The 19522-nt window shown below is 41.0% G+C and overlaps 1 long non-coding RNA gene across 1 annotated transcript in view; it reads right to left on the minus strand.

Moving 5' to 3' along the window:
- Nucleotides 1–19522, minus strand: part of LOC141570435 (uncharacterized) — a 260819-nt gene that overhangs the window by 109315 nt on the left and 131982 nt on the right. The window contains exon 4 of the long non-coding RNA XR_012494440.1: nt 17505–17592. This is a non-coding gene — a long non-coding RNA (uncharacterized LOC141570435). The remainder of the gene's footprint in view (nt 1–17504; nt 17593–19522) is intronic.

The following is a 19522-nucleotide window of genomic DNA, read 5'->3' on the forward strand; positions in this document are numbered from 1 at the left end:
TAGAACCTTGGGACGTGTCGGACATGGATTTAGACAGAGCCTATCTCTGTGATGTTCCCGACAAGGTCAGCGATTTTACAAGCTCCTCATGATTCTAAGAACAAATGAAATCACCGGGAATGTTCTGAGTCCTCAGACTCAACAAACTTGAGTCTGTTTTTGGACTTAACCAAACTCATTGCAGAAAGGACATTTGTGATAAGTAAGCACTATGAATTGGAACCATCTGGCCACGTAAACTTACAGAATGGTAAGGGTGGAGGAGAAAATGGAATGAGTGTGTAAAAGGAGGTTTTGGTCTTGTTTTCATTTGATCCTTAATGCCTTCTTTTGCTTACATAATGAAATAATCATTAACGGTGAGGTTCTTTTTACAGATTTCTTCTCCCGATTAAGGTATGATCTCAAGTTATGAGGGGCCAAGAACCATTTTTCTTTAGAAACATAAAACTAAGGACCTCCTGACTTGGCACATCAAGAGTTATTTAAGGATAATTAAAAACCCCATTATTTTGATATCTTCCTTGATTTACCCATAAACGGCCCAGGCTGTGCACTCTGATAGCTAATCTGTGATAGGTTTATTCCCCTGCCTCCAGGAGGAAAGCATTTTTCTTCTCCAAGTACTAGTTATCCGGCAGCTAGTGAAAGAGTGTCCCCAACTCCCACACAAGCCAAAGGGATATTTTAATACTTTACAAATCAAAGCCTTTTAAATCATGTGCAGTAAAGGAAAAACTTAAGACTTTTATATGAAGCCTTTGTGTTTTTTAAACATTCTTTTGGAATAAGAGGCAAATCTTTGGCACACTGAAGAGGCACATGAAGTATAAACGGAAATGTTTTGCATTACTTGAGAAAACAAATGCTATTATTTAACTACATGGTGATTTCAGAACCTATGAGGAGTTTGGTGTGAAGGAGTAGAGAGGGGTACTTCTGAGTAATTCACATAACCCAGATATCAGTCAATACATGCATGACAGAAACAAAGATTCAGCTCACAGAATATCTGATCACTGATATGTTCAAAATCCTTACAAGTTAAAAAAGGGAAGTAGATTAAAATGACAAAATGAGGTAGTTTTTCAAATTTTGGAGGAATTAAACACACACACACACACACACACACACACATACACACCACACACACACGCCAGATACATGATTGTGATACAAACACAGACCTTGTGAGGATATAAACTGGTACATTTGTGGCAAGAAATATGGGCATTTCTATTGAGAACTTTTAAGATAGCCATACCTTTAGAACCAGGAATTTTATATCCAGGAATCTTCATGTAGTCAACACAAGTGTAGGTGGATGTTGTGGTCACAATGCCTCCCCTGGTGTGTGTGAGTGTGTGTGTGTGTGTGTGTGTGTGTGTGTGTGTCTTATCTGCTGATTGATCCAGGGTCTGACTTCAGCCAATCAGACGTGGCAGACAGAGCTGGAGGCGCCCACTGGGTCCTGCCTTCCTGACTCTGGGTCTCTACCATGTTCTACAACTTCCAGATCTCCTCTTACCTCCTTGCAATAATCCCATTTGTGCATAACCAGCCAGAGTTGTGACTATACCTTTAATACTCCTTAACCTGGTGTTTGTACTTTCAGGAATCGGAGCTATGAAATTAATCTGAAACTTGGACACAAAGAATACCAAGATCATTTATAACATAAAAAACGCTAAAAATCTAAGTGCTCAAAGGTTGGGACAATGATTGAGTAAATTATATTTCAGCCATACAAATTAAAACTTTCTAAATATTTAAAACTATGTTCCCAAAGGCATTTTAATGACATGGAGAAATGTCTACGGCATGTCTGATGAAAAATAAAATTATATAAAATTTATAAAATAAAATATATAAAAATAAAATATAACTATAGCATGACGTCAACCACAAGTGTCATATGTGCATGCACTTTAAAATGAACAGGAAGAAATATAACAAAAGTTATCCACATTACTAAGATTTTGAGTGATTTGGATGTTCTTTTATCCTTTTTCAATTTTCAAATTTTCAACAATGAACATCTATTACTTCTATAGTCAGAAAAAAATGTCTCATTTTAAATAATTAGTAGTAGGTGAACCCTTTGTTTTACACACATTCATCCACAGTGAATGAAATGCAGTCCATTGGGCAGTCTTCGTAGTGGCAACCACCTAGCTGCACACGTTCATCTATTTATTTCTTTACTTTGATGATGACTTTTTCTATAGTAAAGACAAGCTAAGTTCCCCATGTGGTCATTAAAAAGCATTAATATTCTATCAAGTTCCTGGTATCTTAGTCCCATTTCCTTTGATAGCTGGGCCCCTTGCCTGCCCCCAGCAGGCGCAGTCCCACTTCTGTCATGGGGGCCAATCCTGGCTTTGGGAAAAAAGGGTTGAACAGGCTCCATTCAACATTTAGGGCCTACGCATTAAGCCTTGCTCTTGTCCACCGTAGACATTATGTGGGTCCAGTACTTTGCTTTGTTAACTAACCAAACATCTGACTCTCTCTAATGCTCCAGGCAAGGTCATGGGCACAATACCACAGATTAAATCTCCATGGTTAAGACCTGGTGAATATGATAGGATCTAATGGAATGATTAAAATGGATGAAAATGAGTTATCTGTCCATTTAAGGTATGTGGACCCTGCCCCCACCTCCTCCATGACTATAACTAGTTTCTCTATGCCTATACTAGAAACATTTCTAGCTCCTGAGCTCCAGGCTATATTTCTATATGCTCACTGGCCATCTATAGTCTGTTCCAAAGACCTCTCATTCCACATATCGCAGACCGACCACTTAGTCCTCTCTCCCTGGCCTCTCTGTGTGCTCGGTCGCATCAATGGCACTATCACCCATGCGACTCCCTGGCTAGACATCTCCGATTCCTCTCTGACTCATTCATTGACCTCTAACAGCAAATGCAATGGAACAGGGGTCATAAATGTATTAACCTTCAAAAGTCAGGATGGAGAGGGAAATGTAGGTAGAGTCGGGTGTGATATGGGGAAATAGCCAGTGCATCCTTCATCAAAATGCATTCAAAGCTCAATTTGTCAAGGCAAACTGCACAGGTCAGTGCCCCAGTTTACAATCCTTGTAGGGAGTTTCCTCCTTTGTATCTCTCTCTCGACTCCATCTCGTCTCCTTCCTTCTCTCTGCCCCTGACTTAGTCAGATCCTTGTTGTTGCTCACCTGTCCTCCTGGGATAGCCTGACTGCCATCTGTCCACCACAGGCAGGCCTGAGTCAGCACTGGCGACAGCACTGCTATGCTGAGTACCCTGGAGGACTCAGACCTTGGAGCCAGCCTGCCTGGGTTTCACTCCCACCTCCACCAGTCCAGTGTGATGCAGTGTGATCTTGGACAAGTTACCTAACCTCTCTGTGCTTCAGTTCCTCATCTGAAAAGTGAGATTAATAATTATGGTACTTATTTCATTAACTTGTCATAAAGATTAGTATATATATAAACCTCTTAGACCAATTCCTGACACAAAAGAAACACTCTATATATTTGTTATTATTATTTGTATGAATACTATTCTATTATTAAATAAAGTCCAGCTCCTTCAGAAAGCATTCCAGGCCCCCCACACTCTGGGCCTTTCCTAACTCCTAGCCTGGTCCCTCACTGCCTCCCTCCCACACACGCGTTTGCTACACTAGATTTTTCATCTGTAATTTCCTGCCCCCTGGCCTTTACTTACCCTTTATTGCCTGAGATGCCCTTGTCCTCATTACTGACTATGGAAATTCTGTGAATTCTTCAAGTCCAGCTCATAGGCAAACTTATTCTTGACCTCTTTACTGATGGTCAAACTCAGAATTAGTTTTTCCCTCCTGGACAGCGTATCTGCCCTTCACTTTTTACATGTAATAATTGTGTCTTACATGACAGGTGGCCTTCTTCTTTCTCCTACCTCCCCGACAACCCCGTATTGTCCAGAAAACTGTAAGTTGCTAACGGCTCAGTTCTTGTCATTCATGGTTTTAAACATGTTTAATCTTTAAATTTATGTTTTATGATCTTGCGCTGAGCAAAGTGTCTGGTGTAAAGGAAGTTTTGCTAAAGTTTGTTGATGAGAATTGTTAAATGTGCATAGATGCTCTCATGTCTATTCTAAGACGAAACAGATACTCGGTAATTATCTGGTGACTATAAATAGGGTGTGAAATAGGACACTCAGGACAAAATCGTCTCTCTGAGATCCAAGGGGTCTGACCTAGGTGTCTACACTGATGAGACTAATGTTACAAATCCATTCTTTGTGTGTACCTGTTCAGATTTTTTTGGTTCCAAGTAATATAAAACCTGATTCAAACAGATTTAAACAATGGAGGAAAATCGGTGCCACATGATAATGACACAGAAAGGTTCATCAAGGCTTGCTCCAGGAGCTCAACAGTGTCACCAAAGACCCAGTTTCATCCTCCATCTCTAATCTGTCTCCCACATGTTGTGTTGCACCCTAAGGCTGCCAGCAGTTTCTGGAGAATCTATGCTTTGTCATTCATGTCCATGGAGAGGCCTACCACATCGCACAACTCCAGAGTACACCATCCATGGAACTGAATTAAACATAATACCGGTGAGACCTACAAGATTCTGAGTACCCAATTCCAATGGGGGGGGGGGGTTACACCATGGGGCAATTCTCGGACACCAACTGGATGCTCTACAGTTCAACTTAATTCTGACACTATCTACCCAGAAATAGCATCAGATTCCACAGGTTAAGGGCTCAGTCCCACAAGATTGCTCCTCTCCCCCTTCAGATACCAGTCACAAGTTCAGGTTGTCACCTATGCTTCTGACTGACTGGCTATGGACGGGAGGTTCCAAGGAGCCCCTACGTTCTTGGGTTCAATTAATTTGCTAGAGTGACTCACAGAACTCAGAGAGGCATTTTACTTACTAGATTACTGGTTTATTATAAACGGACATAATTCAGGAACAGACAGATAGAAGAGATGCATAGGGCAAGGCATGGGGAAAGGGCACAGAGATTCCATGCTCTCTCCAAGCTCGCCACTCTCCCTCAATCTCCACATGTTTACCAACCTGGAAGCTCTCCATGTCCTGTCCTTTAGGGTTTTTATGAAGGCCTCATTACATAGATATGATTTATTAAATCATTGGCCATTGAAAAATGATTCAACCTCCAACCCCTCTTTCCAGTTTAGGGGAGGAAGAATGAAGAACGTTCCAACCCTCTAATTACGTGGTTGGTTCTCTTGGCAACCCTTGGAGCTCTACAAAATTCAACCTCATTAAGGTAACAAAAGACACCTTTATTGCTCTCATCATTTAGGAAATTCCAAAGGTTTTAGAAACTCTGTGCAAGAAGACCAAATATATATTTCTTATTATAAATCACAATATTATAGTGTTCCCTGGATTTGTACAATGCAATGGCTCTGTCCACCAGAAAGGGCCTCTCTCCAAGTGGCTTCCATAGAAGAGGGAGGAAACTTCTTTACCAGTAGCCTTTAGGAAACATCTTGTTACATTTATGTATCCCATTCTCTCTGCCAGTCAGAGCCACAGAGTAGAAACATTTGAATTGATCTTGTCAGGCTCTATGTTTGGGAGACCTGAGTTACTATCAAAACAAGGAAGGTAGCCAGGTAGAGAACAGGGGACACAGTGTTTACTCCATCTAACCAATGATATAAGTACACACACATACGCATACACATACATATACATACATATATATGCATGTATTTAGTATATGCATACCTATGTAATAAGACTGATTTTCATTTTCTCAACCAATATTTGCCTACTATGTGCTCAGTACAATGAGCATTACTCAGTCTCTGCCCTCAAGGACCAAACAGTCCTTTCTCTTTTTCTCCTCTCCTTCATTACCAAGTCCAAATGGCTGAACCCTTCTCTTATCCTCGATACAATCTTTATATAATTTATGTTTCTACTATGCAATTTTGTTTCACCTTTAAGGTATAAAGCCATTAACATGTATAGAGATTGAGGTTCTCTAAGGGAATTATGCCTGTGGTCCAGTGGGCATGTAAGAGTGGCCGAGGTCATGCCAGCCATAGAGAAGGGACTTCTCAGGCTGACCAGACACCCTCTTCGACCTCTGAGTGGCCCTGAGACACAGACAGATTTCCATGACTAAATGTCCCAGAACTATTCCAGTCATTCTACCCACATCACCACTCATCCAGGCAGACATATTTGGTCGATTTTTAAATGAATGATGTATTTATATTGGATCCCAGACATTTTGAGACACAATTAAAACAGTGATTTTCCTATGTGTAGTGACATTTCTGACCTCCAACAAAGCCCATATTTCCAGTTTCATTGGAATTAAATCTATCAGATGAGACTGAGGAGACCAGAAGTCTGGGCTCTGTCATTTATTAGTTATTTTACTCTGAATAAGTCATTTCACCTCTTCAGGCTTCAGCTTCATTAGTCAACTGCAGGATGTAGAAAATATTTATTGGGTGTCTGTTATGGGCCAGATTCTGTGCTAGATGCACAGGCTATAACCATAAAGGCAATTTCCTCACCTACAAAGTGAAGGGGAGCCCAGATAATGTCAACCTCCCTCCTGCTCTAAAGGCTGCAGGCTTTGGAGATGGAGACAGCAGGTATACGTCCCCAAGCTGTGCAGCAGTTACTCATCAGCCACAGCTTCTGATGAGCAACGAGCCCATCCCCACCTGGCATAACCATTTCTCTTCTTTCAGAGCTGGATGTGTGATCAGGGTGTAAACTGTATTCTGCCAGGGACTGCAGACCTCTGACTTTCGGTACTACATCATTTAGTTTATAGATTAGTAAGTTATAAATATCCTATCCAAAATAAGTCATATATTCTCCTTTCCTTAAAGTGTATTCCCAGAAGAACAGGTGTGTTTTATCGCCTTTCATATAAACATCAGAGCCTGACCCTTTAAGTTCATTAAAAAAAAAAAAAAAAAAAAAGAATCCATTGGTGGGTGGTAAAATTCCTTTTGGACTCTCTGGCTGTTCAAGGAGTTGTTCACAGAGTGATCCGTGATCATCTGGACAGCAAGGAGAAATTAATCACATTGGAAGGTTGTCTGCTGCTATAAACCAACCACAGATAATGATGCCTGTGGCTGTGAGGCACAGGAAAAGGAAGAACGGAATGGGAGCCGGAGAAGCTGGGTTTATGTAATTCTCAGCTCAGCCAATTTACTAGAGAGACCTTGGTTATGTCATTAACCTCTCTGAGTCTTGATTTTCTTATCTGCAAAATGGGCATGCCTACTTCTCAGAGTTGTTATAAAGATTACAAGAGATAATACATGTGAAATGTACTCTACAGATGCTGATTATCATTCTCCGTATTTCAGGATTTAAAACACCACCTCTTAGGATAAAGATGAGAAAGATGCTCCAGAGGGCATCTGGTCATTAGTGGGAATCATAGTCTTAAATCTAATTAGGACCATGAGAATTATAGAGCCCACCCAAGCTATTTCACAGAAATGAAAGCCCAGAGAGATTGAGTGACTCACCCAAGAGAGCAGTATTGGACACCATAAAAATACAAAGAAACCTAAAAGTGTTTTTTGTTTGTTCGTTTGCTTTTTAATAGGACTTATCACCTCATATAACAAGTGGTCTAGAGAATGGACTATTTTAGAAAGTCAACATTGTTAAGACTTAGACCTCCTCCTCATGTTGGAAAAATGGTTGCCACAGATCCTCCCATGACAAAGGCAGTGTGTGTCTGGCTGTGTGTGTGTGTGTGTGTGTGTGTGTGTGTGTGTGTGTGTGTGTGTGTGTTGGGGAAAGTAGTGGGAGGAAACTCCCCTTGCACATCGATTTTTTCCTATGAGAGTGTAAATATTTCCCAGAGGCTTCCAGTGGACTTTCCCTCAGATCCAACTAGTGAGAACTGAGTCCAACTCTAAACCTATTATTGACCAGGACAATGGGTATCATTATATGGTTAGATGATTCATGAGTTTTGGTCTGGGATCACCTTCCCTGAGCATGTTGCTGACCCATGGCTAAACAGAATCAGTTTCTACTACTAAAAAAAGTGGGAAGTAGTCATAGGGCAAGCAGCCAACAGGGTCTGCCATTCTGTCAAAAATGTCCCATTCTTCTTGCATTTGTTATAAGTGGTAGTGCACTGGATATCTGCACCATAAAGAAATGACGCCATGATATCCATGATCTACTGTCTTCCATAAGCAGACTGATTTCTTCAAGGTTTGTGATCTTTTGCAACATGCATGAGTATTTCAGTCTATTTTTCATTCTCCAAATATAAGGGGATGATAGATTAAACTCTAACAAGTTAACTCCTAAATAAGAACGTTAGCTAAGTTATGTATTTATTGATTTCAAACATTTTTTTGAGTTCCTACTATTTACCAGGAACTATTCTTGGTGTGACTTATACATGGTACTAAGATAAATGTTCAACCATTTGGAAAAGCACAGTAAATAAATACTTAGTCTATTAAAGAGTTAGATATTTTAAAACAATATTTATGGAAACTTGAGGTTAGAAAGGAAAGGAATAAAATCATAAGGGAAAGTTTTAAGTTGCAAAAACATTTTATAATTTCTACATATCAAAAATATGTCAAAAGATAAAATACTAGGAAAAATGTCTCTAATATACTTGAGAAGATTTGATTCTTTAATATACAAGAAGCTATATAAATCAGTAAGAAAAAGAAAACCTAAAAAAATGGTCAAAGGACATGAGTATGTAAGTCATAAAGTTGGAAATATAAATGGTCAACAAATAAATTTAACACTTGCAACCTCACTAGTAAAGTATACAAAGTTGCATGTTTAAGCAATGATACCATTTTAGCTTATTTAATGGCAAATGATATTAACAAATTTTGGTGTGAGTGTGTAGGAAACGAGCATGGTCACATATTGCAGGTAGGAGTATGAACTGGTTCAGATATTTGGGAATGCAACTTGATGATAGGCAACAAAAGTTCAATAAAGTACATATCTTTTGATTCAGCAATTCTACTTTCAATCATTTATTTTAAAGAAATAATCAAGGGTATGCAGAAAGATGTTTTGAATCAATATTCTCACCACTGTTACTTATAATGGCACTTGAAACTCAGGCTATGGATTCCAGACATCAAACTTAACTGTTAATTGAGTTGACCTTAGTTGTAAAGCCTATTAAAAGTTTATGGATTATGCACCATAAAGATTTTTTAAAAAGCAAGGCATTTAAATGGTTGAGGCCCTGTTTAGTTTTGCTTTAAAGTGAAAAAGTCTCTTTGATGATCTCTATGATACTTTTGTGGGAAAGAATAACCAAAATATATTAACAAAAAATTACCTTCACCTTCAAACATTTTTTAAAAAATGTATTTAAAATTATGATTTAAATCATCTAGTGAAAATTAACCTTAAAAGGTGACACTAAAAAAATTTTAAGACAAACCTCCAGGTGCTACAAATTTAAAGAGAAAAATAAAAAAGACATTTAAACTGACGCCATGAAAGTATTTGGGGGGTGGGGAGGAGGGGAAGCAAGCTTAGGGCTAGATAGCTACAGGTAGCAGACCTTTCTATTTTGTTTTAGATTTTTGTTAATTGTTTTACAATTCCAGTTAACATTTAGTTATTTACTATTTGATGATTAAAATTCTGAAGTTTGGGGTTGCTCATATTTAGAGTTGTGGTCTGTATGATACTTAAGAACGGATTAATTAATGAAGATAATTTTGAAAAGAGTCAAGTTTTTGTTAATAGTTTGTAAGACTTCCTCAGGGTATGTGATAAGAGCTCCAAAATAAGGAAAACCTAGCAGTCGCTATCACTTATTGAGCTCTCAAGGGGTGTCTGGCGTTGCTTTAAGCTCTTCTCATGTATTAAGTCACTGAATCTTCACAGCAAATCCCACGAGGCAGCAGCATTACCATCCTCCTTCTACAGATGAGGAAACAGAGGCCCCAGGAGGGGAATGAGCTCCCTCGGTTTCGTTCTGTGTGTGGCAAAGCAGGGGTTTGACCCCAGATGGTTTTGCTCCAGAATCCCAGCTCTACCCAGTTCTACCCATGAAGCACTGCTGCCTCGACTGCCTACATAAGATTGGTACCCGGCTGCAGAAAATAAAGATGACTCCACAGAGTGAAAGGAGGAGGTACACCCAGGGCTTCCAAACTGGTTCACCAGACAGCTCATCCGGGAAAAGTTGAAGAAAATACAGATTCCAGAATCAGAATATCCTGAGGTGGGAGCCTGGGAACTGCCGTTTTCCCGAGTCAAGGGATACTAGCAATGATATTTCAGTGTTTATGATGAGCCAAGCCCCGAGCTAACTGCCGGACACACCTAACTTCATTTGATTCTCACACAAAATCCACACGGTGGATATTCCTTACACTGATCCGCCTGATCCGCTTCTGGTTGTAGGAATGAGGAAACAGAGGCTTTAGAGAGGTTCAGTAACGTGTCCAAGGTCACAATGCCCGCGGACAGTCAGATCAGGACCAACTGGGGCTCCAGACCTTGACCTCTTACTTCCAGGCCGTGAAAGTGCCACTAGGTGGCTGCACTGAAGAACTTTCCCTGGCAGGCTCTCAGGAGTGTAGCGCCCATTTCACAACATACAGAGGCTTCTCCAGGCTGAGGGAGCAGAGAGTGGGCTCTAGACTAGAGGACAGAGGGCACACACCAAGTCAGGCGCCCAGAGCCATGTGAAGGACAGCATCCCACAGAGGGGGGCTGCAGACTCCTCTGAGGGCTGATGTGCAGGGGAGGGGGTGCCTGCCTGGGCCAAGCTCATGTTCCTGAAATCTGGAACTTCTCGGCCCCTCAGGACCTGATAAGAATACAAGATCGTTTAAGCTGCCCTGCTCCCCCAACAGTCATGAAATTCCAAATAAAAAAACAAAACTAAATAATAAATTAAAGTAAATTCAATAAAGCTCTAATTTTTCCTCATCATCATGACTTTGGTGTTATTTTGAAATATCAAATACCAGTTTCTTTTCAACTGCCCTAAACATCTGCACTGGGGCACCGGCTTTTAATTGTTGCCAAGGTCCCATTCTGCTACATCTTTGTCATCAATTAAAGTTTCCTTTAAGGGTAAATTATGGCCAATGTGTTTATGTGGGAAGGGGGACATTTCCTGCTTCAATTAGGCTGAGGTGTCAAAATGATAAACATCAAGATAACAAGGCAGGTATCTTCCATCTCTTCTCTCTCTCTCTCTCTCTCTCTCTCTCTCTCTCTCTCTCTCTCTCACACACACACACACACACACACACACACACACACACTCATTCAAAGGAGTGGCCCTGAGAACCTGGAGCATAAAACTGGGATCGGGGAATGAAGAGAAGAGAGTGTTGTGAGGAAATTTTTAGAGAAAACTGTGCTCTGAACTCTCTTTCCCTCCACCTTCCCAATGGGTTTGGGTAGTACCTCGTGAGGGGTCTTTCCTGGATCCCCTTCACGAGCCCAGTGTGTCCCTGCAGTGGGAGGGTATGTAGCCCCAGGGGCTGTGGGAGCCTGTCAGGAGTCACCAGGGGAGGCAGGTGGCCTCAGATGAAGGAGCTGGAAGCAGAAGGCAGCTGCCCTGAACTGATGGAGGCAGCACAAGGCTGAGTCAGAACAGAGAGGGTGCCATGTGGGTCCGGGGAGCTGAGGGAGGGATGCCCCACAGGGACGCTTAAGGGTCCCATAAAGGCCCCCGTGAGGGAAAGTTTTAGTCATCCGCCAGGTCCCAGGAATCTGATTAGGAACTTCTCTGCCCCTTATGTCGTTCCCTCATCCCACCCTATCCTGCCACGCTGGCAAGGGAAAAGAAAAAGCCACTGGTGAGTGAGTGGGGAAGCAGATCACGCGGGGACATCGAGGGTGGAGGAGAAATTTGCTGCTAGGTCAAGAGCAGAATATTTATTATTACCAGTGCAGGCTTTCTGCCTTCTGAATCAAGACTATGTGACTTAAAGGGACTCAAGGCTGACACTTTCCTGGGAATGAACATAACAGTCACAGGTCTGCCTAATTTTTTATCTAGGTGAAGGGAACATTCCCACCACCACCTCCAAATAAAATGTACCGGTACCAAGGAAAGCAAAAATAAAGTTGTATCTTGAATATATCACAAGTTGTACTTGTTCAAAATACTGTTCTCACTAACATTTATCCAGCACCTACTTTTTCCAGGCACTAAGCGAGGCAAATCCCTTGCTGTCTTCCTTAAAACTCAAAAGAGTCCTTTTAGAAGGTTATAAACCTCAATTTTATAGACAAGAAAATCGAGGCTGGGAGAGGGTAAGTGATTGGCTGAGAAATTTGAGCTCAGCTGTGTTGTCTTCATTTCAAATGTCAGGCAGTAGCCAGGATGAAAATGCATGGAACCACTCACCCTCTCCTGCATAACTCATCCTGGCACGGTGGCACACAGGCATAGTACCACCTCCAATGGTGGGAGATAAAGCAAGTTAATAGATACCAATCTTGGCCCCACTGACACCACGCTGGAAAAGACTGTACAAGCCACAAACATCCAGAATGGCCAAATACACTCCAAGTAGAGTGTCTCATTCATTCAGCAAACAGAAAAAGCAAGGTAGAACTTAGAATTTTACAAAATCCCATTTAAAATTACCCTAAAACACATGCTGGAATAGAAGTAGGGTTTTCAGTAATCAGGGTCAATGTCTGAAACAGAAAAACCTCATTTTCATCAATCTTTAACCTAATGGGGCAGGAAACTGGACAGGCGACATTTTTTTTAAAAAAAACTTTTCATTAAGTCTCAATAAATCAGATTGCAACTGACTTGTAAATTTCCAGGCAATCCACATGTCACTCTCCACCCCCAACCCGTGTACCCCTCTTCTAGCTCCCACCTCTGGAAACCACATAAACATGTCAACAGAAGCAGGTTCCTCTCAAGGACAGGCCTCCGCATTCTTCAGATTACTGTATCAGCATGAAAAGCCACCATTGTCCTGGCAAGTCATTCACACCACCCAGACTGACCCGTCAGCTACAGAATCATCCATTTCAGGCCAGAGGGGCCTCCCAGCCAGCCACAAGGAGGTAATTGCACCAGGGCAAGGGGGCAACGGCGGAGTGCAGGGAAGGTCACTAATTTACCTTAGCGGGGTGCTAGTTCTGACGGACACTGAAGGCTACTTAAATGGTAACATTTCAGGGGAGAGCACAAACACCCAGCTTTCAAGCCATCAAATTTTTCTTCTAAGAGATAACCGTTTCTGACTCAGAAGACAAATATTAAAAATAAAAATACCCAATCCAAACAAAAACCGGACCAGCTGTCCACCATCCATACAATCTTGGTGGTCTCCAGGTGAAACAAAAGTGGGGAGTGTGTGAGTGTGAGTGTGTGTGTGTGTGTGTGTGTGTGTGTGTGTGTAAGTACAGCTCAGCACAGGTTTTCATTTTTTTAAAAAACAGGTTCTTTTCCTCTATCTTTCAAAAATTAGTTAAGTTATACAAATTCATCTGACCAAAGTTTTTCCCATTTATAAGTGATGAAACACAGTCTTATGAAAGATAAATAGAAAGAGATATTCCATTAGAATGAAGAAAAAAAAACACCTCACCTAACCATAGATTCAATAAAGGGAAAATTGTCTTGAATTTAAACGAGAGGCTTAAGTGATGGCACAATTGCATGTTTTAGAAGTTATTTGTTGCTCCTTTCATTTTCTTCTCCCCACCAGGGGAAAAAAAAAAAAAAAAGAAATGCAGGAGAATGTTACAAAGAAAGAACAAAACTGATGTTCTTTATCTGCATTCAAAGCTACACTTAGTTGTGTTATAGCCAGAGTATAAGCCAAAAACAGGAGATTCCAAGGCCCAGGTTTTGACTTATTCCTTCTGCCAAGGTCTCTTCAGTTAGAAACCACTTCTCTCTCTCATTAATTTGCCTCTCTGCTTTGAGGTGGTGACTCACCCACGGGAATGAGAGCTGCACCCAGCCAGGTCCTCCAGCAATAATGCTTTCACCACCCCTGGAAGAACTACTTTCCTGTCAGTTGCAAAAAAAAAAAAAAAAGAAAGAAAAATCAGCTGAACCTTTCTGGCTCGACCAGGACAAAGTTTGGAGTAAAAGAGAGTAGGACCAAACTGCCCTTCTAATTCCTTTTCTGCAATAAAATCTTCCCAAAGATCTAGAATGGGATAGCGCTGAGAAGTTGAACAAAATGAGACAAGCTTTCCATTATAAGTGGGTTTATTAGCCTAATGAAGCATCTTGGGCTTTCCTCGGGAAGTTCTCCCAGGACTGCTAACTGGAAAACTGAAAAGGTGGAGGCAGGATCACTACAGAGGGTGTGATACCATCTCAAAAGGGATTGATTTTGACACTTAAGGGTTCCTTCTTTTGTATACATAGATATAGCACACATACATGGCTGTTAGCAAAGGTTCTAGTCCCACTACAGTGAGTGTAGAACTTCAGACTTGTAGAACCAAAGCAAAACAAAGTCTGGGTTATTCTTTTTCTCTCAATTCCCATCCGTGTCCAGACAAAATTCTGCCTTTACTCCATGTCTTCACCTCCAGAGACCATCTGAGCAAGAAAGAAAACCCATCCAACCAAACAAACAAAAACCAAGCAACTTTAGGTTTGATATAATTTTCAAATCTTTTAGCCATCAACAATGGCCTCTACAATAGTTTAAAATCTATTTGCCTGCCTCCCCTCTCTCCCCTACCTGAAGTCTCTCTTACTTGTTTTCCTTGCCCTTCTTTGCTATTTCAGAGAAAGGAATGAATTCTGTATTGGAAATTTGGGGCCAGGTGTGAGGTATTTAGATTAACCTTGGCAGAGAGAGCAAAGATTAATTTAGAAAAACATAAGTTGGCAGCAGACATTGCAATAGATGTTTCCCTAGGAACAGGATTACAACGAAAAAGAAAAAGACATTACATCCAGCATATTTCAAAGACATGAGAAAATCCATGGATTGTATATTGAAAAAAAAAAAAAAGGAAAAAGAAGAGTAAGCTCCAAGTCGGCTCAATTCATAAAGAATTAAGGAGGCAACAATAAAAATGTAAGACAATATATATACAGCAATTTCCTTCCCTTTTTCTTTACCCTCTCCCAAAACACACACAAATGGCATCTATGTCTGCCGCAAACTTTCTTTGAATATTTTTCTTGCGACTTTCTTTTCACTTGCCACTGACAAACTCACAAGTTTCCCTGACACCCACAATTCCAGTCTTGGCACCAGCCTACATAGCCCAGGTCCACACTAGTTCTTTTCATTACTTTAAACATCTCTGCCACCAAGATTTCCCATTCGGAGCTGCCCCACAGAGCACCATCTCTTTGTCTTCCACTTTCTCACTCCCTCATTCCTATGGAACCTAACCATCCCCACCACCTAACCCCCTCTCTTACTATTCTTACCCGGTTTCATTTCTATCCCTATCCAGCCCAAACTTCAAGCCACTTATTTCAAGAATGCCCCGTCTAGACCGTCTTCCTGATTTTCTGACTCTGGGGAATCCCCGGGCTCTCCCTTCTCCATTTCTCTCCAAGAGCAGCTGCATCTCCCTGGAAAAATCTATTCAATACAAATGCCTCAGATTTTACTCCCGTGGCCTCTCCCTTGTGCTCAGAAACTCTCTTCTTGCAGCATTTCCCAAGGGTATTCAAAACTCATCATTATATTCCTTGTATGTGTCACAGTTCTCTTGCAATTATCTTTGATGTCTAAACCCACATCTTCCTTCTCCACCTATTCATCTAACCATGGGTCAGGTTGGGTCGTGCCTTGCTGATTTTATCTTCACAATAATTTCTAAATTATTCTCTTCCTTTCAGTTCAGTTCCTATTACCAATGCCCTAGTTCCTCTCCCCAAGGTCTCTGCTTAGCAGTTTCAACAGACTCCACCCAGCTCACCCACTTCCCAGCCTCCTCTTAACAATCATTCAACCCTGCAATCATTTCAATCCTGTGGAGAAGCCGTCCGTGTCCCGCTTGTTGGCTACTAACTGAAATATACCCCATCTGTAGGTGGCACAGATCCATCTACAACAAAGCCGCAACTTGCTTTTCCAGCCTCATCCCAGCTATTCCACCATCCTTTGGCCAAACTGGAAAGACACATTTTTTCCACACCTCTACACTTTCAATTAATTCCCATCCACCTCTCTTTGGCTTTCAAAATTCTGCCATCTTTCTAGGCTCTTCTCAAATGCCTTCTCTTCATGAAGCCTCACTGGCCAGTAATTCTTCTTTCCTTCAAGTTCCACAGCAGATTGTTAAGTCATCAAGGGTCAACTAAACTCACTCTGCCTTGAATAGTTTACTTCGGTACTTGTCTATATTAAAAACTTCCTAAGGAGCCTCACTATTCCTCTCGAGTTGGTAAAGTACCTTCAGTTGGCTATAGCACTTCAATTTTCCACTCTGCTCTTAATTGGTGGGGTGGTCCAGTAGATCCCTTCACTTCTCTTGGTCTTGGCCTTTTTACTTGAAAAAGATCTTTTAACTTGATGGTCTCTAAACAAATGGTCTAACTCAAATGCAATATCATCTCTTCTGCTAGCATAATAAATTCTGAAAAATACTGACAAGCTAGGTTTGTCACTTCCATTAGAAAAATTTCCCCAAATAGGTGGTTCTAGGAACTTCCAATCATAGCATTGTCACCATCAGGGCTGACTGCATATAATCGCATTTAATGGGGAAAGGTCTGGGGATCGAGGTTGCAAGCCAAGTGCTGTCTGACATCTCCTGACTCACCCACCCACCCCCAACAATTTTATGTGCAGATATTTAAATTGCATGTTGTTTCCCCAAGATTTAAAACGAATTCCACAGAGTCCCCTTTCAAAGTCTTATTGGGTCTGGTGAGAAATGATGACAGGATCAGGGTCTGCCATCATTTATTTTTTAATTTAATTTCCTGAGTCAGTCTCACCTCTCCCTGCTCACACAGTCCAAGGGTAAATGGTGACCCCCCTACACTGAAAGTGGCGTTTTAGTATTTATTTATTTACTTATTTATTTATGTAGTTCCTACCACAAAAGAGCACACTAAAGCTCTGCCATTCTGCTAACTAAAGGAAACATATTTTTGCTTTACCTTTTTTGTAAAACACACGTGAACTGATAAAGGACAGTTTTCACTCCTGCAGACGACACTGAACACTATGGCATGCAGATAAGTTTGTAGAATGGAAAATATGGCATTAAATATCATTACTATGTAAGCTGTTTACACATTAATATATCATATTAACACTACAACATTCACCTAAAAGAATAGGAAGCAACTAGAAAAAGACTCTGGGAAAGTCACTTGAGCCTCATGGCCCTTGGTAACAGAACTTTAGAGCTCTGCAGCTCTATTACTAGCTGATATTTGCAAAGTACTTTACTTTCCAACACAATCTCATTTAAGCCCAGTGGCAGCCTGATGAAACAAGCAGAGTGGGTGTTATTATCCCCATTCAACAGATGAGAGGACTGAGTCCCAACCTACTTGTTAAGTGGCACACGGGTGAGTCAGGGTCACCAGTCAGGAGTCCTGGGTCCTGGTCCTGTCATCTTGCCACCATACTGTGCTGCCCCTGAAAGGTAGACAGAAAACATTCATTCCAAAGCCCACCTTTTCAAATGAGACAGAGTGTGCCAAGGTCCCCAGCTAGTTGGGCAGAGAATGGGGGAGAACCAAACCCTGTGAGTTCCCACCCAGCAGACTGTCTCTGCTCACAAAAAGTGAATAAATTACATAAAAACTAAACCATTCTGAAAGAGTATTAATTATGCAAGACTGAAGGCATTATATACTTGCAGCAGTCCATGTACCGTATTTACCCAAAAATAAGACCTAACCGAAAAATAAGTCCTAGCATGATTTTTCAGGATGCTCGTAATATAAGCCCTACCCCAAAAATAAGCCCGTTAAGATCGTCAGCCAGGTGGATGCATTTAGTACATCCATTGCAACAAACAACGGAAGTATTGAATTATAAAATAATAATATTAATAAATAATTAAATATAAATAAATAATATTATTGCCATTAATACTTAAAATAAATGATAATATAAATTATAATAATTTGCAAGTATCCAAGCGGGCGCCTTTGGACGAGAGGTAAATGCCTATGTAAACAGATCAACGAGAGATTTATTACCAAATGACCAATCGAAGTACAGACACAAGGCATGAATAATGTATGCATTTCATAACGAATGGACGTGATTGTGTCTAATATGAATCTTCATAATTCAATACGTCATGTGTTGTAATGGGCATACTTAATGCACTCGTGTGAAATAAAAAAAACATTTTCTGAATTTTGGTGCCTGCAATTTTTTGTAGCTTTTGTGTGGACCATCATCATTCTTAACTGTCATCATTTTTGTTGCCACTCCTGTCTCGTAAGTTTTCAATTAACATTTGATTTAATGGTAGATTTAAAGGGAATCATATTTTGACCCCTGGACAAGATGAGTGCAAAAAGAAAGAGCTATTCCATCGAGTACAAGAAAGGAATCGTGGAGGACTTCCTGGGCAAGAATCTTACGGCTTTCTGCAAAGAGAAGTTGGATGTCTGAATGGTCCAAAAATGGCAAGCAGAGTACGATAACCTCAGTCAACAGGTGGACAAGGGAAATGCTAAGAAGCACAAGTGTGGATCAGGTCGGCAGCCATTATTTCATGAGCTGGAAGACATCATCTGTGAATGGGTTGCTGATAGGAGAGCAAAGGCTTTGGTTGTGCGCAGGGCTGATACTCAAGCATTTGCCCTTGCAATGGCACCACCATTAGAAATATCCCCAGAAGAATTCAAAGCATCACAACACTGGCTGGATGGCTTCCTTCAGCGATATGAACTGTCTCTAAGATCAACAGCACTGTTTAAGCTGGAAGATACTGAAGTTATTAAACGTGCACTTGCAATCAAGTCCTTTGTTGATGGCATCGACTTTTCTAAACACCAACTCTCCAACATGATTGCTATGGATGAAACTGCAGTATTTATGGGCCAAGGATCTCAAATGACAATTGATCATAGGGGTGCCTCGTCAATCTACTTTCCCTCCGCTGGTTACAAAAGTGCACGTGTTACCTGTATTTTGGCAATTTATCTGGATGGAAAGAAAGCCCCACCTCTAATCATCACTAAGGGCAAGAAAGATAAGGTTGAACGTGTTTTAGGCATTTATGTTCTTGAAACCAAAAGGCCTGATGCCCACAAGCAGTTATAGGGAAGTGGGTCGATTTAATGCTGCCACTTGTTTTCCGAGGTGGCCAAAGAGGTCTGCTAGTCTGGGATTCAGCCAGCACTCACCGTGCTAAAGACATGAAGAACTTCCTTGCAGAGAGAAGAATAGATCAAATAATGATTCCCGCAGGAATGACTGTCTATCTCCAGACTCTTGATATTGCAATAAACAAGCCATTCAAGGACCATTTGTGCATGGAAATCAATGACTGCATTGAAAATAGAATGGAGAGAAATCAGTGTGGAAACTTTGTGAAGCCTAGCCT

This window comes from Rhinolophus sinicus, linkage group LG03 (assembly GCF_036562045.2).
Source record: "Rhinolophus sinicus isolate RSC01 linkage group LG03, ASM3656204v1, whole genome shotgun sequence".
NCBI lineage: Eukaryota > Metazoa > Chordata > Mammalia > Chiroptera > Rhinolophidae > Rhinolophus > Rhinolophus sinicus.